The 10380-nt window shown below is 39.6% G+C and overlaps 1 pseudogene; it reads right to left on the minus strand.

Moving 5' to 3' along the window:
• Nucleotides 1-598: 598 nt before the first annotated feature.
• Nucleotides 599-1325, minus strand: LOC137776376 (ubiquitin-conjugating enzyme E2 D3 pseudogene; annotated as a pseudogene).
• Nucleotides 1326-10380: the final 9055 nt, after the last annotated feature.

Below are 10380 nucleotides of genomic sequence, written 5' to 3' on the forward strand. Positions count from 1 at the left end.
ATGTGATAGACTCTTTTTTTGTTGTTTATGCAACTTTATTGAAGAAAAATAAATCAATTACTAGCAGAGCTATTACCTGATCACTCATCCATTGACAACTTGCATCATTTATTCAGTGCTATATTAAACAGTGTATTGGAAAAGAGTAACTAATAGCTCCAAGCCTCCTAACAATTTAAATGAAAATTACAAAATGTTTGAGACCCTATTTTGGAATACAAAGGGTGTTTGACTTCCAATTTCCATTCTCTGTAGAACAAGAACAGGTCATTCCTTTACTGACATGCATAAAATACATCACATTTGCTGTTCTGCTGATGCTATAAATTCAATACCAACTCTCCAGCCACATCTGTTATGAGCATAAAGTATATCATGTAACCTCAAAGCTCTAACAGTGGAAGGCTTAAACAAGAATGGATGCTGCTAGAATAATGCTGCTTCCTTGGTTGTGACAACTCAGCATCCATCTCCCTCCCCCTCTGCTGATTCTTCAGCATGTTAGAGCAGTGAGGAATGGGTTTAGTCTCATAACCAAGATAGAGTAAAGACACTGGCCACATAATACACATGGTCCATTTTTTAAAAAAATTCGGAATCTTGGGCAACTGTTCTCTTGTAACTACTTTACAGTTTCTAAAAGCAGTTATTTCCTAAGCTGGAAGAACTGAAGTCTTCTCAGATGAGCATGTGAATGAACGGAGGGAGGTAAACAAAAAATAAAATTAAAAAAGATGCGGTCTGATAAGAGAGCAGCCGGATAAGAAAATCAAAAAAGGAACAGTAATTTAAAGTTTATTCCAGCTATAATGCAGGTTATTCTGACTTTAAGGTAGCATCACATGGCATACTTCTGAGTCCGTTCCCGAGATATTCTGTTGTGCTTATCTCTGTCTGTTTTATAGGTCCGTGTAATCTCTGGCACTAGGGGGTCATCTGGGTTTGGATCACATAGCAGTGAAGAAATGGATAAAAGAACTTTAGAAAGAGTTAAAGCAGGAGACCACTGTGATCTTAGAATATCGAGACAAATGCAGCCATTACTGTTAATATTTGGATGATAAATTCTTGTTGTAAATGCAACCTTAGGTGGTCTGAAGGGGTAGTCTGTAGGAAAATGAATTGTCAAAAAGAATACACCGCCTTGATATGGGCTGTCATTAGGTCCCATAATTGCGGCTTGCCAATGAAACATATCATCCCCAACTGGACCTGCAGAACATTGTGCTGGAGGGTCACGGGCCAAATCACTAAGTTCCTTATTCATCCGTTTCAGCGCCATAGTCTGTGCTTTTCGTCTGGCTCCTCACTATCTCGGTGTGCGTTCAAAGTTCCGGCCAAAACTCTTGATTATCCGGGCGGCTGGGAAGGATTGTCTCTTGGTCTCACACAGGCTCTGCCAGACGCGGGCGCAGAGGGGCCGGGCCTCCCTCAAGCTGCGGCCTCGGCCTCCTCCCCGCGCGGCAGCTTGTGATATAGACTCTTCAAACTATTGAAACTGGTCTACAATATATGTACGGTCTCAACTTTTCTTATTTTTCTATATTAGTTTCAAATGATTTAACTCTTATTTCTTTCTGTCATTTGTCCATTATTTGGAACAAATCCTATTTCCTCGGCAACTTTCGCAATGTTTTGAAATCCCTAAACTAGGCGAGTCAACGAGAATATGACAAATGTATCCCTATTTGGCCTTTATCCAAACCTCTCTACTTCGTTCCATTTAAGTTCGGCAAGCTGTGTTAGCAAATAGTGAACTCAGAAAAACCTTCACAGACCATATGGCTACGATCGACTTGGTTCCAAAGTAGGGTCTTCATATTTTTATTAAGATAAGAAAGATATTACAGAATGTAAGCCCAGTAGATTTTCCTTTTTTAAAATTCAATAAAGGAAAATTAAACAAAAGAAAAGAACCTGTTAAAATGTTTGGTTCTACGTATGGTCACCAACATCTACAATCAATTTGCTTTCAGTCAAATGTACACACAGACACAGAGACACAGTAAATACACACGCACACATACACATTCTAATTAACGTTTAAGATATTAGGAACATCAAAGTATATTTGTGTATGCTTCTCAACCTGGGCTTCCTATCATCTTGGATATATGGTGTTGTATCATTCCATGTTATATAAATTAATGCACTATTTATATTAATACAAAGTTATCACGGAATAGAATGCAAAATTTGCACACATTTTCCAGCACTCAGAAACTACCAAACAAATATTAAGGAGCTGACTAATCAACGAATGAGGTTTTAAGGTAAAGCATTTTGAGCTTGCTGCAAGCCAGGTACTTTCTCAGACATCCAGGCATTCATTCTCGTCCGGCTTTAAAAATGTTTTGAGATAATGTAAGAGAGGTTCACCTATCAAATGATACGGCACAAAACTAAAATCCCACAAATCAGAATAATAATGCTGTCATATACATCATCAGAATTACCAATGAAAATAGTAGTGTATCCCAGGAAGATTGACACCTCATTATTGCCAACAAGCCATATTACTCTCAAAATTGCCCAAAGAAGTGACTAGGAGTATAAAGATAACTCAAGTAAATTTATTATGTGAAAGAAAAGTGTGAAAAGGCTAAGTAAAACGAAGGCTCAGAGTTTGGCATAAGTGAATAAATTATTCATGCTAATTCAAGATAGGTCAATTGCTACTAAAATACGTGCCAGAATTTAATAACTAACTTTTACATAGTGATCACCACGTGTTAGCCCTCTTCTAATTACTTTGCTTACATCAATTTATATCATCCTCATGCTAATCCTTTCACTTATGTACCATTATTATCCCATTTCACAGAGAAGAGGAATCAGGTCCAAAAATGTAGTAACTTTTGTAGAGATTCACAGCTGAGCTGGGTTATGAATCCAGTAAGTGTGGGTCCAGAATCTGGGTCTCTAATCTTTATACTATTCATCCCCTCCATGTATCAGCAAAAAAAATCTACCGATTTAAGAAAATATACTGTTAAGCCAGTTGTATGTCACAGATATTTGTTCAAATTATTTTATAGTTACACTTGCATTTTTAAATGTATAAGTGGTGTTATGTTTATCTATGTGCTAGTCCTTTATTAAATAGTGTCACACAAGACCAATAATGAGTTATGATTCAATTTCTATGCATAAGGAAACAAAGACACAAACACAACTGCATGACTTTACTAAGGTCATTATGAAATGACGTTAGCAATAGGACTCAAATCTCCTTGTAACCAATTTATATGCCCACATAACTTTTCTCTGTGAACAGTTAACAGAGGCCTTCAATCTCCTTCTGATATTCTGCGGGCTGATTTAGGATTGCCTTATTCGACCCACAAGGTTCGGTATAAATAAATGGAAAAGATGTGTGTGCAGGTATAAAGTCATAATGTCACTGTGATAAGCATCACTATTTTCATTATTGTTGTTAAGAAAGAAAACAGGACAATTTACCAAAAGGAAGAGAGTCTCTCCCTCATCTTGTTAATCTGCAGCGATGCCGCAGTGCAAAGAACGGTATTTTCCTGAACATTTAAATATTAGGAAACAGTGTTGTTAACAATCTACACAAGGGTTTTGACTTGGTGTCTGCGACAAGCCCCTCTTCCAGCTCAGCAATGTTTGACGTACACACATCAGTACATTCTGATACACTCCTCTCGCTATAATCCACCATTTTTAAACAATTGGCTTGTGTCTTTGTGAATATCGTCAATTCTACCTGTCTGATCTAAGGTGAAACTTAGGGAAGTATCAGCTATGTCAGTTCTTCTTCTTTTTTTTTTTTTTTAAAGCCGTGAACAATTTTATTTTATTTTATTTTATTTATTTTTAAAATTTATTTATTTATGGCTGTGTTGGGTCTTCGTTTCTGTGCGAGGGCTTTCTCTAGTTGTGGCCAGCGGGGGCCACTCTTCATCGCGGTGCGCGTGCCTCTCACTTTCGCGGCCTCTCTTGTTGCGGAGCACAGGCTCCAGACGCGCAGGCTCAGTAATTGTGGCTCACGGGCCCAGTTGCTCCGTGGCATGTGGGATCTTCCCAGACCAGGGCTCGAACCCGTGTCCCCTGCATTGGCAGGCGGATTCTCAACCACTGCACCGCCAGGGAAGCCCTGTCAGTTCTTCTTGACATGAGCAATGATACTGGCTCGAAAGCAACCACAAAACCATAAGGGATAAGATGTCTCTTCTTCACCCAGCGGCATCTTGTAAAATGGATAAAGAAACATGAATATTTTACTCATCACCAGGCGCTTCTACAAAGAGCTCATATCTCATCTCTTTGCAGCAACACTTGATCATTCATGCCTTTTAGGGTCACTGCTGACTAACTCTTGAGTAATTCTATGACTGGTCTCAATGAGGCATTTACTAGGGAAAACATTTAATAAAATTATATACATATTTGCTGGTCTTGCACCATTCATCGAATTCAAAAAGGAAAAAAATACAACTACAACTTCATATTTCCATTAGATAATTATCCACCATTTGTAATAGCCCAGTTCATTTTTCTTGTGGTTTATTTTCCTGTCTCTTTCCTCCGTGGGCCAGTTGTCAAGATGCTCCTCCCTCAGATGAGTCAGATTTCCTTTCCCGATTTGTGTTTGATGGAGTTTTTCTTTGCTCCCTTCAAGCTCATTGTACACATGAAAGGACATGCCTGCAGAGAGGCTGTGAGCATTCAATGGCTCTACTTGCAGGGATTTAGTTGGTGCAAATGAACCTCAGAAGGTCTACTTGAACCTGATAAATTAATAGTATGACACTTGCTTTGGAGACTAAAGCACTTAAGAAAATAAATCATCTCATGGTAATACAGAAAAAAGCACAGCTTTAATTCATTTGTCATAAATTACTAATTGGCAGTACAATTCAATGAATAAAAATGATCACTTTTAAACGAATGCTTAGAAGTTGAATATGTTCAAGCACATTTGACTATTACATATTTTTTAATGTTATATGCATATACAGGATATAAATCATTTTTATATAATATATGCCAGGAGCGTCACTTTATTCATTTTTAGGTACCAGCAGCTAAGATGTTCTCATACATGCTTCTCAGACTCCTCTTGGCTCCACTGTGCCCCAAATGCACCCCTTTTTCTAGAGGCAGTTGCCACCTTCTGAAGACACATCACAAGTTGACTTGACTTTTGTCAACCAAGCAGGAATCTTTCCGTCCCCCGATCAAGTCCAGGGGACAAGAAGGACACTCGTATCTGTGAAGGGAACTCAAAACAGATTTCACTACATCTATCATGAATGTGCAGGAACGTCTGGAAAATGGAATGTTTCCCTCTACATCTTAATGGTTTGCCAGTGCTTTCTGCAAGATTTAATATCAAGCCTACTTGTATAGGTTCAAGAGTGATAGTACACAGGCCAGAAAAATTAAGGCTAACTTTCCTTCCCTTCTTGTAGCTCTAATAGATGTTGCAGAAGAAGGGGATCAGCTTTGCAGTATTTAATTAGGATTCACGCTAATTGCTTGTATTGAGCCCTTTGAGCTTTGACTTCAGAATACCTTAAAAAGAATCTCTCCGCCTATTTGAGTAATATGAAGTTTCTTACAGGTATTCTTTTAACAAATGCATGTAGGAAAGAATGAGGTTGCAAGTAAATTTATGAAATCAATGTCATGGAGGAATTAATGGGATTTATTATTCCACCGGAATTTTTTATTGAAATATAGTTGATTTACAATGTTGTGTTAATTTCTGCTGTACAGCAAAGTGATTCAGTTATACATATTGAGATATATATATATATATATATATATATATATATATATATATATAATTTTTTAATATTCTTTTCCATTATGGTTTATCCCAGGATATTGAATATAGTTCCCTGTGCTATATAGTAGGACCCTATTGTTTATCCTTTCTATATATACTAGTTTGCATCTGTTAACCCCAAATTCCCACTCCATCCCTCTCCCCCCCATTCCTCCCCCTTGGCAAGCACAAGTGTGTTCTCTATGTCTTCCACAGGAATTTTTTGATGCATATATTGGAGGATTGATTTTTAGCTCCTGGCTTATGAACACTTTAACATAAAAGAACATGCAGACATGGTGTTGATTTTTTCACAAGGTAAATATGGCAGGTAAATAAGTCTATGAACCACCCTGGAAACCTTGTAAAAAGAGACTTCATTTTCTTTTGTTTTAAATATCTTAGCTGACTTGCAGTTCATTTTCAGAAAGCATGTGAAAACTTCTGGATTGTATACTCCTTTCAAGTACAATTTTGAAATACAGGCCAATTAACTGCAAGCTTCTACTGCAACTTGATATTGAGAGGTTAGGAGGAAAAGGAAGGTTAGAGAAGGATTCATTGGAATTAGGATATTTTACCAAAACGTCATATCTCCTTTTCCCTAAGAGAAAGGCATCATCTTTTGCAAATAGATAAGTTACATGGTCCTTAACAGTTAGTGTCTATATGAAAAGAAAAGGAAGATTAAAAGTTGGTTAGTACCTGAAATCCACTAATTCTGTATTACAGGGCTTGTAATCTTTCCCCAGGCACTTTGCAATCAGTAGTGCTGTGAATACTACTGTTGTTAGTGGCACTACTATTATTATTGTCATCATTACTTCCTTTTATTAGACAGCAAATCAATGTTATGACATAGAATTTTAAACCCTCAAACTCTAAAAATGTACTTAATTGTTCATCCTGTTGAATTCATTCCCCAAAGGAGATATAGCATGTCCTTAAAACAGCAATGGTAAACAACAAAAAATAAAGAATGAGAGAAAATGTGTTTGGTAACGGGGTGCATTCACAGCCTTGTTTATACTCCTGATGAGTGCAAGATAAAATTTGCAGTTGTGTTTACTGAACTTCAGGTCCCTTGGATGGGGAAACGGTGCCTGAAAGGAACCGAATTCCGCAGAGGGAGGAAGCCTTCAGGCAATCGTGACTCACAAAATTGGCTGTGGTGGGAAGGAGAAATTACCAAGGCTTGTGATGACAAAAGTGAATGCTGATACAAGGAAATCTAGACAGCCACTGAGTCCAAAAGTTAAGTCTAGAAGAGCTTCATTAGTTCTTAATAAGATGTGACAGAATGGAACATTATCCATGTACATTAATGAAGTAAAGTTTGAGAGTTGAATAAAGGTGATAAAATGTGCGCAGATGCTGGAAATTTTTACACTTAGAGACTCAAAGGGAAAGCATTATCAAAAAGGATTCTGAAATATTTGGAGTAACACAAGTCAAGGTTGATACATTTGTCAACTGATTCAGAGAATAACTTTATTATAAGGCTGCTGAGCAGTTTAAAATTGTTGAAAATCCTCTTTCATAGAGTTTGCAAGGATATGGAACTCTTCTACCTATAATATATGGAGTATGAAATTTTCTGAAGTTGAGTGTTTGCATTTTAATTGAGCAAATGCCTATTTACTACTATTGAACCAAATATGGAGACAATGTGAGTTATAGGTTTCATACTGATACAGTGATACTCTGTACTCCCTGTATTTATTTATTTATTCTACTTATTTATTTTATTTTATTTTTTGGCTGTGTTGGTTCTTCATTGCCGCCTGGGCTTTCTCTAGTTGTGGTGAGCGGGAGCTACTCTTAGTTGCGGTGTGTGAGCTTCTCCTTGCAGTGGCTTCTCTTGTTGCGGAGCACGGGCTCTAGGCACGTGGGCTTCAGTAGTTGTGGCTGATGGGCTCAGTAGTTGTGGCTCACGGGCTCTAGAGCGCAGGCTCAGTAGTTGTGGCGCACGGGCTTAGTTGCTCCGCGGCATGTGGGATCTTCCCGGGCCAGGGCTCGAACCCGCGTCCCCTGCATTGGCAGGCAGATTCTTAACCACCGCACCACCAGCAAAGCCCCATGTACTCCCTTTATTTTTATGTCATTTGCACTGTGTTCCCTATGTTTTGTGTCTGCTCTCTCTAGTGAACCGCTCTTCTCAAAGTGAGAGCCCACACGTGTTGCTCTGTAACCTCTAGCCCTTTCTTTTGTTAACACACGGTAGGTGTGAGTGAACGTTTCATAGATAAAAGACGGAAAAAATACTTCTAAAAATCCATGAACATTGATAGCTATAGATTCCGCACATGTGTATTTTTGACTGTGCGCCATGCGGTAGATCCTGCTTTTGGGAGCAGTAGCCTGTTAACGGAAAGTGTGATTCGATAAACAGAAAAGAGTTTGGGGAGGGAGATCCTGCCTGCCAGACCTTGCCCTCCGACTCCTCACGTGGCCTCCTCTGACCCCATACACAGACTACCGACCTCTAGTCAAACTGGATTATAGTTTGTTATTGCCTGGGCTCTTGTGGCCTCTTTATAGGTGAATATGTTTTCCCAGTTAACGCTGTCACGCTATTTTCCCTCCTTTGGCTGAGAACTATATGCTCCTTGGATATCAACCTTCTCTGGGAAGCCACATCTGCATGCCATGCACCTGGGCCAGGTTCCCTTCTGAAATGTTTCTGCAGTTTTCTGTGCCTACACTGTTGGTCTCATTTATCATACTGAATGCAATTTGCTGTTTATGACTTTATCTTTCCCCATAGCCTGTGAGCTCTTTGATTGCATATTATATTTTGTGCTGAAGTATATTTCTAGAATGAAATGCAGTGCCCGACACCAGGGGATTGACCCTCTTCAAGGCTGATGCCCCTCTCCCCCTGCAGCAGTGCCTGTCTCCCACTTCAGAGACCAAGGAAGGCAGACACTCTCCCTTCCAGCCCATCATCCAGCAAGGGTGTGGGGTCTGTGACTCGGTCCTATATGAAGGGCTCTAAAGTGGCCTTAGGGGAAATGTTTCCTTATTCATCAGAAGTATCAAAAGGAAGAAAACACCCCTCTCTTCTTTATGGGGTGTCATCCTGTCTGCCCCGGACGGCTGCAACCCTCTTGCAGCCAGACCAGAGACTGATGGGCTTAATGTAGCAGAGACACAAAGACAAACAAAAACAAAAAACAAAAACCCCTGAGTCCCTAACAAGATTGCTCAACTGCTGTCCTGACTCTGATACTACCCTGTTTCAGAACCATGGAAAACGTGAGATAATAACTTCAGTATTGATTAAGCCCCTAACAGATCCAGGGCGGCAGCCTTCAGGGCTGATCACAGGACCCAGAGCCCAGCTCAGCGCCATCCTCGGCCTGGGAGGACAGAGCGTCAGACACACCAGCCCAAGCTAATGGGCTGAGGACAACACGCCCTGACTTGGCCAGGGTATAAAAATCCATCCACCATGCAAGCCTCCATCAGAACTGCTCCTGAAGCCGCAGGCGCTTGTCAAGCACCCACACTTTGTTGAATCCTAGTGAACCCCAATGATTTACTGCACCCAGAATGAGGCAGCCCGTCATCGAGCTGGGGTGAGAGTGTGGCCTGAGGCAAAGTTGAATACATGAAACTCAGAATATTTATCATTTAATGTTTATACCATGGCTTTGCTTCTAACATCTCAAGTGTAAGTTATATAAATTGATATTATAGTGTTCGGAGTTTGATGTTAATACACTAAATCCTATGGGGCTATAAAAGATACTCATGATGAAAAATAATAACAGGCAACACCTAAATCTATATGTAGGCAATATTCTAAGCCCATCACATTTATTTATGTCTCTGAGTATATATTATTAGTGTGATTTTTCTTCTCGTTTATAGACGTGGAAACTGAGTTACAGAGAGGTTAAGTAACTTGAGCAAGGTCACACAGCTAGTAATAGGCCAAGTGATGGTTCAAATCCAGATCATCTGGATCTAGAGCATATATAGACTGTTCTGTCATTTCTCCTCAAAAATCCGAACAATACAAAAACAGCATATGATTGAACAGCCTAAGGAATATTCTAGAAAAACGAGTGTCAAAAAGGCTCCATTTCTGGGCATCTGTAAATGGTCAAGTGCCATATGGTTGTTTGGTTATCTGATGCTGATTGTATAAGTCACAACTGTGCCTGAGTATAATTATGATGAGAAATGCAATGGACAGTACCAAAGGAAACTCCTTATGTTCATGAAAGGGGCTTTGTAACTTCAGTGTGTTAGTAAAGCATCTCCTACTGACATGATTACACAGAGAAGAGAACTGCCTCTGATAAAACATTCCTGAGCACGTGCCCGGCTCTGTGCCTGACAGAGTTGGAACTTGCCATGTTTGCTGTCATGCCAACGTTGTCTCAGTATTGATTTCTGAAAATGCACTTTTGAGTTTAGGATTTAGGATTCTGAAAGAACATTGAAGCCACTGATGGGTAAACTATCCTTATTTAGAAAATATGTTGAAAATGGCTGAAAACGCTCACCTGTCAAAGCCCAGGGCTGGTTTTCCCGCAGTACCATGAGGAGCAGCCCAGGCTGTGACCGGACTT

The sequence above is a fragment of the Eschrichtius robustus genome, chromosome 14, assembly GCF_028021215.1.
Source record: "Eschrichtius robustus isolate mEscRob2 chromosome 14, mEscRob2.pri, whole genome shotgun sequence".
Lineage (NCBI taxonomy): Eukaryota > Metazoa > Chordata > Mammalia > Artiodactyla > Eschrichtiidae > Eschrichtius > Eschrichtius robustus.